This window comes from Cheilinus undulatus, linkage group 13 (genome assembly GCF_018320785.1).
Source record: "Cheilinus undulatus linkage group 13, ASM1832078v1, whole genome shotgun sequence".
In the NCBI taxonomy this organism is placed as follows: Eukaryota; Metazoa; Chordata; class Actinopteri; order Labriformes; family Labridae; genus Cheilinus; species Cheilinus undulatus.
In genome coordinates this window covers 35569434-35582033 of record NC_054877.1, presented here as the reverse complement: position 1 = coordinate 35582033, position 12600 = coordinate 35569434, and the positions used below count along the sequence as shown (strand labels likewise).

The 12600-nt window shown below is 36.8% G+C and overlaps 1 protein-coding gene across 4 annotated transcripts in view; it reads right to left on the bottom strand.

Moving 5' to 3' along the window:
* LOC121519628 (cAMP-specific 3',5'-cyclic phosphodiesterase 4B-like) overlaps positions 1 to 12600 on the bottom strand; it is a 92263-nt gene that overhangs the window by 77367 nt on the left and 2296 nt on the right. For all 4 annotated transcript variants that reach the window (XM_041802413.1, XM_041802415.1, XM_041802412.1 and 1 more), the window contains one exon: positions 10204 to 10272. The gene's annotated coding sequence lies outside the window, so the exon portion shown is untranslated. The remainder of the gene's footprint in view (positions 1 to 10203; positions 10273 to 12600) is intronic.

The window sequence follows — 12600 nt, the reverse complement described above, 5'->3', positions numbered from 1 at the left end:
GGTTTAATCAATTTAGTGGAAATTAATCTGCTTTCTACAAAAGCTGTTATGAATGCCAGACAGAGAAAGAAAGCACTGGTCATCCCGAGATGGCAGCTGCGGATAAAATAAAGCAGGCCTTGTTTGGCCTTATCCACATTTAATTAATGTAAACACCCATCCAACTTTATTCATACTTTAACAGCAGCAACTCATTTATACTCATTTATAACTCATTTATACTTTTTAAAAATAGGGTTGAGAGCATCACTTAAACACTGCTATGAGACACAGCCTCTCTATTCTTCAAAGGCAAAGCCTTGAGGTCATTTTCGGACACTGATGAACTTAAATCAATAGAAGAGACTGTGCAATCCTGTTTTATCACCTCAGATACACATCTGATATGTAAACTCATCTCATCCTGACCTTGAAAATAATAGCCCTGTCCGCCTATAAAAGACCACAGAGAACTGAAATGAACCCCACTGAAGACTTGGCCAAAGCCACCAGAACGCTGTATTTTTAGTAATGACTTCATTATTTTTCTTTTATCAAGCCTGGATAGAATGGCCATGTTCTGATATCATTTTCAGATGAAGATGACAGTTTAAAATAAATAAATAAATAAATAAATAACAGTTTAAGTTTTGCTAGCTAACCGCTAGCCTGAAAGGTCATAAAGGACATGTTTCTATTTGCCTTTCAACTCTGTTATTTCAATGTTGAACAGTGTAACTAAATATACTGTATTTTCCAATAAGTGCAGGTCTGATACCTAATGTGAACAATGATATCATCATATAGCAGCTGCTGCAACAATAACAAACAAGATTTTTTTTTTGATGACCCTCTAAGAGAACACACCCTAAGCAATTGTTACTGCTAATGTTAAACACAACCGTATAATGAAAATAGCCGTCCAGCACCATCTGGTTGTGACTGTGGCGGGATATGCACATGTACAATTGCAGCCTTGGCTGTTTAACTGAATTGAATCTAAATGAAAACGATATCATCCTGAGTTGCAAATCAGTTTTTCAAGGAGCCAGCAAATTTTTAATGCAGTACAAGGACAAACTAAGAAGGATTCTGGCGTAATATATCGATAAACTGAGTGCACTACTTTCCTGCATAAGTAAGTGATTCAAGCGCTCTAGTATATTCAATGTTTGCAATTTCTTAATTATTTTATGTCAAGTAAGTATTTGACATTTTGGTTAATTTTGTATGGATTGATTATGGCATGCTACAAACTTGATATAAAAGAACTACTTGCTGAGAGGCTGTAATATGAGTCTAACACTTTTCTAATCTTATCCCTGCTTCCCACACCATTTGTGTGGGTTTGTCCTCCTCACAAAGCAGCTGATGCATCACTTTGAGGTGCCCTAACATGCACTGACCAAGTCGGACAAAACAATCAATACAGCATAATATATATATAGTACAATTCTGGCTTATTAGACTTCATACATCTACGTCTTAGCATCTTCTTCTCACAGAGTGGGACAGGCAACAAGAAATAGATCACAAATCAATGATCCAACAGAACAAAACCTTTTAATCATAAGACTATTTTGCAGCAACATTTTAGTAAGTAATTTATAACTGTTGGATGATAGATTTTTGGCTGCAAATTTAGCCATTTCTTATATGAAGTTATAATAAACTGTATATTTTGTGATTACGGTTGGGCAAAACAACCCATGTGACACAAGTCCCTTTGTCTGCATGGCAATTATGATTACATTTTGTCTGCATTTTCTGACCTATGCTGCACCAAATAAACATAACATTTCATTTGCTAAAATCATGAATGCATTCTGAGCTGTAGCACTGTATTTTCTAGAGGAGAGTTGCTATAACAATGCCAAAATGTTGCATTTGCAGCAGAATGTGATGGAAATAAATTATAATGATTTTAATACCCTTTGCAATAACAAAGTAACAAATATAAAAGTCCAATAACTGTAAATTAGATCAGGTGGTTTTTAAGAACAAAACATTGCAAGTAAAACTCCTGCAAGCTGTCTAAAATGTGCAAATTTCATGGTAAGGGTCACTCTATATTGGTTTTCAGGGCAGATATTGATATAGATTATTTGTAGCTTAGTAGCTAGCGTATGAGACCAATAACTGATACCTGGAATCGATATGCATCTGTTATGAGTAACCAAATTTTCTTACTGTGACAAAAGGAAAACTGCATGTCAAAAAATTGAGGAAAACAAACAACTAAGCACTAGCTCTGTCAACATGAGAAACAGTACTGAGAAACACAGTAGCAGCTGGAAAGAGGAAGAGATGCCATACATTCCCTTTGTCAGTGCCATTCAGGGCTCAGTGCTGATTGGCTAATAGTTGCGTGAAATCGAGCCAGTCAGATAGTGTTGTGAGCAGGACATGAGGTGAGACTGTAGAGAGTGAAAATTAAGCCAGAGGGGAAGACATATCTTGCAGTGGAGCCAAAGGAGCACACCTTTAAATTCATACATTTTATCAATTATCAGTAAAATAAAATGCTGATACTGATAACCAGCTAATTGCAAAATAAAAAAAAATCAATATTAATAATAATAATAATAATAATAATAATAATAATAATAATAATAATAATAAAGGACCATCTGGCTTCACCTGATGGTTACTGCTAGACAATTTCAATCACAAGTTTGGCTTCCCACAATCATGGAAACAACATAATCATGATTAAACTCTTATTTTGCCACATGCCATGCTATGCTCTTTTATGCTCACTTTTATATGATTAAGTTTTTTCAACCATTTATATTCATTTGTAGTATGTTTTCAAAGAGTTAAGAGTGTTATGGGTGAATAAATGCATGAGATCCAGATGTTTTACAATTTAAGAGTAATATAATTAACAGTCATGATCACAATACCAATCAAAATAACTGTGATTATAAGTTTTGTTATCATTGAGCAGCCCTTGTAACTGAACTGTTGCTTCAGTATTTTTTTTATTATGACTGCTCTGGGAAATAACGGATTAATCATTTGAAAACACATGATACTGCATTGGGATGCATGATATTACTGGCATGATATCAGTATCTGCAAATATTGGCTTAAAAAGATAAATATCGATATCTGCAAATATGAACATTTCTGCTGATATTTACAGACAATATCAGCCATGCATACCTGCAGTATATATCAGCTTTAAATATCGGCCAAATGTACAACTGTAGAATCAGGTATAAGTGGTTATCTAAGGTTCAACAATCTCAATGAGACCTACCAGGAGTCCGAAATAGTTTGAATAAAGCCCCAAGCATCAAACAACTACTAGTCCATTTACTTCCCAGCTCTTCTCTCTGCTTCGCCTGACTCAGCCTCTTTGAACAGGAGACATTAGGTTTTATTTGCAATAAAAAGGCGGTGTTCATACATCACTATCTGTCTTAGTTTGGGGGTATCAGCATCTTTGATATCGGGAAAATCCAAGACTAGGTGTCCCTAATACTGACATGTGTTAGGAGCTCATTGTACCAACAAAAAGAATCTACTTTCATTACTCTGTTAAACATTCACAGTATGAGCATAACAAAATGGTTTATTAAACACTTTAATGTATTTAGTGAATATTAATGTAGCTGCCAATTTACTAATCAATCTCCTCCAGTGGGCACCAGTAAGTGGAGTCTGGTGTGTAAACAACTCCATTAAACCTTTCTACAATGGTTGTCATTTTTAGTTTCATTTCACTTTTAATTTCCTCATTATTTAAGTAGACAAACATTATTCAACACTTTTATATTGTTCCAAACTGTCAACCTAAAGAAACACAAGGTCTGAGACTGAAAACATGTCAATCAGCTTTTGTCAACATTGTAAAAAAAACTCTAGAAAAAGCCACAGTGGAAAGCTGGCTGTAGTGTTCATATTCAGTGAAGCAGACTGCAGCAGAACTGAACTTTTGAGTGGGCTGAGAGGAGTTTGTAGAGGAGGAAGAGAAACAACACTGTGATCTGTGGCAGCTGAAAGATGACATCACTGAGGAGGCCACATGCAGGGAACCCAGTGCCCTACTGTACAGAGAGAGAGAGAGAGAGAGAGAGAGAGAGACTGGGCAGAATGTCTCTCCTCACTGGGCCACATGGTAAAACACCATTTAGGCTTAATCTACTCTCACATCATGTGTTTGCTAGCTTGGAACATCAAATGTTAAAGTACTTCCATTTGGGCACTCACTGTTATTGAGTACAAATATGAGTACTTAAGGCTATAATGGCTCTTCAAAATATATTGAAAGTTTGTTTTATTTTCATCAGATGTTCTTCATTCTTCACATTTAGTATCTATCACTGCAGTTTTTATTCTCCTCCTCATTTATGTTTAAAAATAAAACAACTGCAGGCGTGGCTCCAACTTTGACAACAAACTAACACAATGCAAAAAGACACAGAGTACAGTGTTTGCAATGTTTTCTGAGTACCTGATACTGGTATCAGTATCTGTGCATCCCTGTCAAATGTCACTCCAGTTAAAATCCTGAGAAGCTGTTTAATCTTTCATACAAAAATGATTGAAGCAGACTCATTTCAAGCTCTGCTGTCCACCAAACTGACAAAGTTCAGGGTTCCTACAAATTTTACTGTTTGAATTTCCAGATGTCTCAGCACATTTTTCTGACTATATTTTGGTGCAGAGTCTGACTCAGGGTTGTCAGAACTCTACATTTTAAAATTTTGATATGATTCTTGTACTAATTCAATTCTATTAATATCTATTTCAATACAACAACAACAAAATGCAAGTCCTAAGCACAAAATATTGGGTAATTTCTTGTTTTTGACCATCAAAAATGCAGAAAATCTACTTCACTCCATCTTAAATCTATCAAAACACTGGCATGGTAGTGGTACCAAAGCATTACCAGAGTATTTGGGTTTCACTTGCTAGTTAGAAATATGACTTGACCTCTAAAGTTTCAGTTTTAGTACGTTCTGATACAATCATTAAAATCTAGGAAAATATTTCAAGTGAATTTCAAAAATTAAGAAAGTAACAAAAACTTTGATTACTCTAGTATAAATATTTATTACTTTGTCATATTCTCTAAATTTCACTATATATTTTACATTGTGACTTTTTATGCTGTTGTGGAGATTTACTTGTGTTTTACTGAAGACTTGCCTTTTCCTAGAGTAAGTAAACTAAGGAACTCTACAAAAAATATTATCCTTTTTATTTTTCTATAAACAAGTAATATTTTCTCCTCTACAGTCATGGACAAAAGTATTGGCACCCCTGGAATTTTTCCAGAAAATACACCATTTCTCTCAGAAATTGTTGCAATTACAAATGTTTTTGGTATACATGTGTGTATTGCCTTTATGTGCATTGGAAAAACACAAAAAATCTGAAGAAAAAAGCCAAAATTGACATAATTTTACACAAAACTCAAAAAATGGGCCGGACAAAATTATTGGCACCCTCAACTTAATATTTGGTTGCACACCCTTGGAAAAACTAACTGAAACCAATCACTCCCTATAACCATCAACAAGCTTCTTACACCTCTCAAATGGAATTTTGGACCACTCTTCTTTTGCAAACTGCTCCAGATTTCCCAGATTTGAAGGGTGCTTCTTGCAACAGCAGTTTTAAAATCTCTTCATAGGTGTTCAATGGGATTTAGATCCGGACTCATTGATGGCCACTTCAGAACTCTCCAGCGCTTTGTCTCCAACCATTTCTTGGGGTTTTTTGAGGTTTGTTTGGGGTCGTTGTCCTGCTGGAACACCCATGACCTCTGACACAGACCCAGCTTTCTGGCACTAGGCTCTACATTGCGGACTAAAATTTTTTGATATTCTCCAGATTTCATGATTCCTTGCACACAGTCAAGGCACCCAGTGCCAGTGGCAGCAAAAAACCCCAAAACATCTTTGAACCTCCACCATGTTTGACTGTAGGTCCTGTGTTCTTTTCTTTGTAGGCCTCATTCCATTTTCTGTTAACAGTAGAATGACGTGCTTTTCCAAAAAGCTCTACCTTTGTCTCATCTGTCCTCAAAATGTTCTCCCAGAAGGAGAACAGGTATATTTTTCAAACTCCAATCTGGCTTTTTTATATCTCCTTGTCAGCAGTGAGGTTCTCCTCGGTCTCCTGCCATAGCGCTTCATCTCATTCAGATGACAACGTATGGTCTGAGCTGACACTTTTGCACCCTGAGTCTTGAGGACAGCCTGAATTTGTGTGGAAGTTGACTGAGGATGTTTATCCACCATTTCAACTATCCTGCGCTGCATTCTTTTGTCAATTTTTCTCTTCCGTCCACATCCAGGGAGATTAGACGCAGTTCCATGGGTTATAAACTTCTTCATTATATTACGCACAGTGGACAAAGGGATTTCAGGATCTCTGGAGATGGTCTTGAAACCCTGACATTGTTCATATTTTTCAACAATTTTGCTTCTTAAGTCCTCAGACAATTCTTGGCCCTTCTTTCTCTTCTCCATGCTTGTTGTGACACACACAGAAACTCAACACAAGGTTGAGTCAACTTTTATACATTCTAAATGGCTTCAGGTGTCATTTCTAGATTGCCAGCACCTGTTACTGCCACCGGTGAGTTTAAATGAGCATCACATGCTTGAAATGAAACGATTTACCCACAGTTTTAAAAGGGTGCCAACAATTTTTTCTGGCCCATTTTTTGAGTTTTGTGTAAAATTATGTCAATTTTGGCTTTTTTCTGCAGATTTTTTGTGTTGTTCCAGTGCACATAAAGGCAATACACACACGTATACCAAAAACATTTGTAATTGCAACAATTTCTGGGAGAAATGGTGTATTTTCTGGAAAAATTCCAGGGGTGCCAATACTTTTGTCCATGACTGTATATGAAAAAAAAATAAAAATGGGTTTAATGATTCAGTATTCATTTTAGTTCACTCCATCTTGCAGCCTAGTTAATTCACTGTGTCCATGGAAATGATAATGAACTCAGCCTTAGAGCAAAAAATAATCCATTTACTTTTTTGGTTAATTAGCCTACTTCACAGCTGAACTCATAAATGTTCAAATTGCACAATGATGTACATTTACACAACAGCGTATAGGAAATAGTCCTAAAAAAAAAAAAATTCACTTAGCTTATCGACTACTCCATTTTTATATTCTCATGCTGATTTAATACACTCAAATGACACACTCCTCTAGACTAAGTAGGAACCTTCACTGGATTAGAAATCAATAGTTAATACATTAAGATATTCAACGTTTTTTGCTTGGTAACCTTCAATCAAGACAAATTACATCTGTTATGAAATGATTTGTATAGGAGGCATCCACCACTATGATGTATCCACAATGTACTGTACACCTTTGGCATTCGCCGCAGATGCTTTAGTTGTTTTTCCATAGTTATTTGATGCAAAAGGTGAGTAAATGCATTATTCATTATGGCTGTGCGCTGTGTCTGACAGAGAGCCATCAAACCTTTTAAGAGATAAAGAAATAAATGAGAAATACTTGGTGGGCCAGGATGCATGACAGTGCTAACTGTGGATGAGTCTGTGTTGATTGGAGTTGCAGTAAAAGCACAATAATTAAAGGGGAGTGTCTTTCTGTCATATTCAAACACCCACAGACACATGGACTAATTACCCCATCATATTCAAGTCCTCCCTATTTAACTTCTATTGCTGTTTTGTGATGGAAATACAGTCAGTGTCAGCTCTTTGTCTGCTGTCCTTTAACTCACACAAACTACGCATTGTAAGCTTCGAGTCTTTTAGAGGCAATCATAACAGAGGACTTGGAGAGTCAAGAGGCGACAGAAGGCTTGGCAGAGTCTGCAGGACTCAGGGCATGTAGAGGGCCAACATGTCAGTGCCCCAGGTTGGCAACCTTTATGTCAATATGGTTGCAAATTCTTCAAATGACAATAACCTTTAAATTACAAAGGGGTGTTAATATGGGAGATTGTAGAACCCAAAGAGCAGTCTAATGCTTGCCTTGGAGAAAAACAGGGCCGGTTGAATGTCTTGCTGTTAGATGGACAGTACAGGCAGTATATCAGTATGTCATAGCACTGTTGCTGAGAGATAACTGATGTTAGCAGTGTGGCTGACAAGCAAGGACAGACATACCTCCTGCTGCACTGGTGTACCAAGAAAAATGGAAGGGGTCCATTAAAGAAATGCCAGCATCAGGGTTGCCACTGGTAAAAATGTATTTGGGACAAAAGAAAGTACATTTTTTAAAAATCTGATTTTCAGGCAATTTAGAATCAGAATCTTGGGATGTTGAAGTTTTAACCAGCTTTTGCCAACATGTATATTGTGTTGAAGATTAGGAGACCCCTGCAGTAACTGAAATAATATGAGGTAACTCAGAGTAGACTGAACTGCTGTGTACTGAATGGAATTAGATCATCTACACCAGTCAGTCACTGTGGGTGCTTATGGTCATTCAAAGCGTCATTTTATGGGCCGATAATGTCAGCCCAGAAGGATGACGTACTTACTGTGCATCACAAATTCACATTTTAGAAGTTGGAACTATCTCATTTTGTCCTTTATATCTTGAAAAATACCTTCAGTGATTATTAAACTTAAGATTCAACTCTGTTCATGTCTGTTCTTTCTATGATAAAGATTTACCAGGGGTAATGGATGGCAAGAGTTACTATGGATATTGTTACTGCTTAGATTACACCTCACAACTGTAAAGAGGTAAAAAGCACTGCTTCATCCACAAGGGGATGCCAAGATTGACACAAAATGAAACCCTTAACAATAACTTTAGGTTTTTATCAAATAGCTGTAGTTGAATTTTGAGTTAATCAACTTCTTTATGAGAAACGTCAGCCTTACACATGTACGCCCTCGATACACTAATGTTTCCCATCAATTATCTAGACCATGGCGCTTCGCCATAGTCTAATTTTTATTGCCATAGTCTAATTTGCCACACCAGCGTTATCTTTTCATAAAGCTGACATCCCATTGGCCTGCTCGGCAGTGAAGCCGTAAGCACACGTGAGCTGTGCAGCACCCACACTCCAGGGAGTGTGACGCAGATGAACACTCTGCACTGATTGGTTGAGCTTCAGACACTCAGAGCCTTGTGCTGATGAAGCTATGAAACATTTCAGGTAAAGCTCGGAACTGTTCCTCTTCTTCACCTTTCTCTCTCACATGCGCATGGGCTGGGTAGTGCTGTACGTTAATTCAACCAATATTTTGGTAATATTCTCATTTTAAGTGACAAATATGTGCGAGCATGTTATCGCAGAGACTGAGCTTCAATCAGATGTATCACGTTACATGAAGTATCATTTCAGAATTTATAGTGGACATAAATGTTAAAATAAAAAACTCTGCACCCACAAATACCATTTACTGTCTGAGGCAGAGAGGAGAGGCAGTCAGGTAAGAGATTTTCAGTTCTAGCTGAGTGAACATCTCTAAATTTGAGTTACTTTTTGGGTAATCAATGGCTCCTTTAGCAGCAAGAGAGAATACAGCTAAACGTCTGTTATTTGAGTAATTTTGAGTTACATTAACAAAGACAAGAAACAGAGTGTTAATAGTGACTAATTATTTCTCTTTAAAATGTAAACTTAAAATAGAAATTAAAATCATGTAACATTTAAAAAGATATTGTTTTACTTAGGCTAACAAACATAAAATAACAACTCCAGCATGAATAAAGGAATGCAAGAATATGGGAAATATAGGCTTTGAGACCATTTTTTGGGGGGGATTAGTTTAAGTTAAAATCAGCGATGGTCATGTGATCTGCTGCAGTTTTGAAACATTTTTAAGATATCAAATCAACATATAATCAGTAAGTCTCTCATTTGTTTATTGTAAGAGCACTTTTTAAAGAGAGCAAAATTTCATTGATAAAACCTCTGAATTGGCTCTCAAAGTGCACCAGTTCAATGCATTTAACCCAAAACGTCCATATTTTTCTCCCAGGGGAGCATGTCTCCAGACCCCCCTAGACAGTTCAGAGTCTCTCCCCCCATAGTCTCCTAAAATCCTGAGGAAAAACCTGAAATACCACCTAAAAGGAGGAGGAATATTTCTTGTACAGTTCAATAACTTACTCCACTGGAAGGTCGATAACAGATGTTGTTGGTCTTCAACTTGAGAAGAGTGAAGAAATCTTATACACTGCTCAGTCAGCTATTAGAGTTGCAGTAGAAAACTGATACCAATCACAAAGAAGTGCACTTACAGATTTAGCTCTTCTGTTCGGGTCAGCTGCGTGAGGATGAGCAGGAATTCACATCAGCAGATTGTCAGCCTGAAAGACAAATAATTTATGGATAAAAACTTCCGAGATAACAGACCACAGCAAAAAAGGACAATTTGTTGAAACTGTGATTCAATGATAAAGACCTCTGACATATGTATTCATTTAGAGGAAAAATATTTATTTTGGACAATAACCAACAAGGAGCTTAGAGGTAAATAAATATATATATGCTGTGTTCCAGGAGAAAACTAAAAAAGGCTACTTATTTCCTCTTTCTACATATGTAATCTACTTTGATTGCTGTGCTTCTCTAAACTCATTGCTTATTACAATCAGGGCTCAGCCAGTGCACACACTCACACACGTTACTGTCACACACATATGCACACAAAGCTTCTTGTGTTCCCAATCAGCTCCCAGTACAACAAACACTCACTCATTCTGCAAACTAGCGCACACACGGCATGCATTCATCAGCTGGAAACATCAATGTTCAGATACAGAAAAGGCCGCATAGTGACCATGTCACCAGTAAAGCCAACAAGCAGCCAGTAAGTGAATCATCAGTCTGGCAGCTAAAGCTCTTTAAACAAGAAGCTGGATGTATGTGCTCTGTTGTTTCAGCACTGGCTGACAATAAAAGGCCAGTGGAGGGCTGAGTTAACACCACATGACTGGGCGACCACAGAGAGCTCCAAACTAGGCTTAAAAGGAAGTGTGCTTTAGGAGTAAAACAGAATTGTATTCATGATGCGTGTAACATTTAACAACTGTGTCCTTTGATAAAAACTTAACCACAGCTAAAACAAACAACTCATTACAGAAGAACTGCTATGATGAAGCAATGCTACAAGGTTTTATATCCCACAAACTCCAGCCAAAAGACGGCACAGGCTTTTAGATCTGTCAGTATTAAAATATTGGGCAGATATTGATGTATCATTTTGAGTCATCAGCAAAGAAAGAACATCAGTAGGTGACAGGCTGATGCTTAAGTCTTATTTTTGTCTTAAATCTTGATGTGGCTGGAATCTTACAGGAGTAGGGGATACATGACGCAAAGTTGTCAAAGAGCTCATGTGACTTTACAGACATGACAAGCACTGGTGACCACCATAAACATACTTCCATACTAGCACCTGCTAAGAAGTGTCCTGATTATAATGCACCAGATAATATGACACACAAATCTCATGCTCAAATATTTAAAAAGTTATTAATATAAAAAAACATATGTTCAAAAGGGATGTAATGATACAATTTAGTACAATTAAAAACTCAATATAAATATAGGTGACTCAAATTGATTTATCAAAAATACTGCCATTTTTTAGGGATAAAACTGTCTCATGAATCCAGCATCATGATAGACTTTCTGAGTTGAGTATTAGATTCCTTGCGTTTAATTCTTAGAAAGTGTTATCACTTTCAGCAATACATTTCTAAGGAAAATGTTAAACTGCATTTACAATACTGATTCCAGTTGTTGGAAGCTATACTCAAAATACCTAGAATTTATTGAGATTGTTGATTTTAGAATAAGGCCAAAAACGGTGATCAACTGCAAAACGCCTTGCTGGCTTTCTCATCTTGCCTGACAAGTTAGCACTGGAGCCCAGCTAAGGTATAGGTCATGTGATATCATCAGGCCAACATGGACCCATCATTGATGTTACAGTGTTGATATATATGCTGTCCAATACATGCCAAGCAAACCATATCATATGGAGAACGATGCTTGGGGTGATATGGTAATGCTTTTTTCATAGAGTTTGTTTTGCAACTCCATGGTGACAAACACTCTCTCAGCACTTTCTGCAGATTCCAAAAAGCATCACAGCACAGCAGGCAATTGGCAGTTCTAGATCTTGTGCACGTTTTTTTAAGAAGTTTCAAACATTTTGCATAAGCTGTTTTTACAAAAACACTCCTGAAAATTGCTTGAAAAATTCCACAAGGATTGCTCCTGAGTTGGATGTTCAGGTGTGTATCCCACAGCAGGAAGGGGTCTGAGGAGGCAGGGCATGATGTAAAAAGTGGTGCTCCATGGTACTGCAAAAATGTGTGATTGCGATTATACTGGACAATATTGCAATTTTCAATTACAACTATGTTATAAAAATAAATGGCATCATGAGTTAACTTGCATGTTTATCAAGGAAAATGCAGAGAATGTTGATAGTTTCGAAGTGTGTATTTTTCAGCTGTCAAAACACAAATATTAAGCAGCATGAAAAATACAAAACCTGAAGATTTTACAGTACTAATTTCAAAATACCTCAGTATATCTCAAAAAATAAAAGTTTTTAATTTTTTGAAAATAAAGGCACTTCTACAAATTGCAATTGTGGCACTATTGTAAACTTAGAGGGCTTT